We start from the raw sequence: 1408 nt of genomic DNA, 5'->3' as shown, positions 1-1408 counted from the left end.
TATACACATTTTCATTTCTTGGTAGAATGGAAACTCTCATAGTGGAAAATAGATTCTCTTTTGGAAAAGGAGATTTCTTTTTTTCCCTCTAATTGCTCCCATGCTTTGAATAATGAGTCTTCTTAAATATTTCTCCTGATCATAGTTTTAAACTTTAAGTCTAACAGTGAAATTTCTTAGAAACAGGGGAAAAAGAAAAACAACTTTGAGATGGAAGAAGCGTGGAAACTGAATGTGGTATTTGGTGACATCCCAGGCTCTGTAAAGAGAGCCTGGTGAAAGGCACTGGGGGAATATTTACAACTACCAGGTTTTGTGAAGATATTTTTAGTTCTTACAGACAATCACCTACTTTACATCCAATAGCAAGAAGCAGAGGAGTGTGGCTAAGAGCTAGGGCTGTAGCTTTGTGCTTCCTGAGTTCAAAACCTAGGCTGGACGTTTACTCACTCTGTACTTTAGGTAGGTGTCAGTTCTCTGGCCTAGTTTTCTCTATCTGTCAAATCAGTTCAATAATAAAACACTTCTGCTTTTCCACCCATTCCCCGCTTCCACCACCTGCTTGGGCTACACCAGGCTCACTCTGAGCTGGGGCTCCTGCTAAGCTAGCATGGCAGTGGCCATCATGGTCACCTACTGGGACCTCATCAGGCATGATGAGATGTTCTCCAACATCTACGAGATCTAGGAGGTCACTGACAGGCTGTGTCTGGAAGTGGAGGGGAAGCTGGTCAGTAGCACAGAGGGTAACACTGATGACTCGGCTCATTGATGGAAATGGCTCCCCTGAAGGGGGTGAAGGTACCCAAAGCACAGTAATCACTGGTGTCAATATTGCCATGAACCATCACTTGCAGGAAACAAGCTTCACAAAAAAAGCTTACAAGAAGTACATTAAAATGACCTGAGGTCAGTCAAACGGAAACTTGAAGTATAGAGACAAGAAGAGTAAAGCCTTTTATGGCAGGGGCTATGGAACAAATCAAGCCCCCTCTCACTAATTTAAAAAACCGTCAGTTCTTTACTGGTGAAACACGAATCCAGTTGCATGGTTGTGTGGCTGGACTTGTGTGAGGATGTTGTGACCCCATATATGATTTTCTTTAAGGAAGGTTTTGAAATGGAAACGTGTTAACAAGTTTGGCTGTGACTTTGGATCTAGCACCTATCTTCATAACTGGCTGGCAGCTGCTTTTCATCTACCAGGACTGAGACAAACGGGACTAGGGTCAACTTGAGCTCTTTATTTTGACATTGAGTTATTTGGAGTAGAAGCATTATTTTTGAGGGAGGGGAAAAAAACCCAACACATCATGTACGTTGTCTAAAAATAATGTTCATAAGGCTGTATATTGTCAACCTGCTTATTTAACTTCTATGCAGAGTACATCATGAGAAACGCTGGGCT

General features: G+C 42.2%; 1 pseudogene; it reads left to right on the top strand.

Moving 5' to 3' along the window:
• Positions 611-1135, top strand: LOC102188422 (annotated as a pseudogene).

This window comes from Capra hircus, chromosome 14 (assembly GCF_001704415.2).
Source record: "Capra hircus breed San Clemente chromosome 14, ASM170441v1, whole genome shotgun sequence".
NCBI lineage: Eukaryota > Metazoa > Chordata > Mammalia > Artiodactyla > Bovidae > Capra > Capra hircus.
Note: the sequence above shows the minus strand (reverse complement) of the source record. Positions and strands in the feature narration are given on the sequence as shown.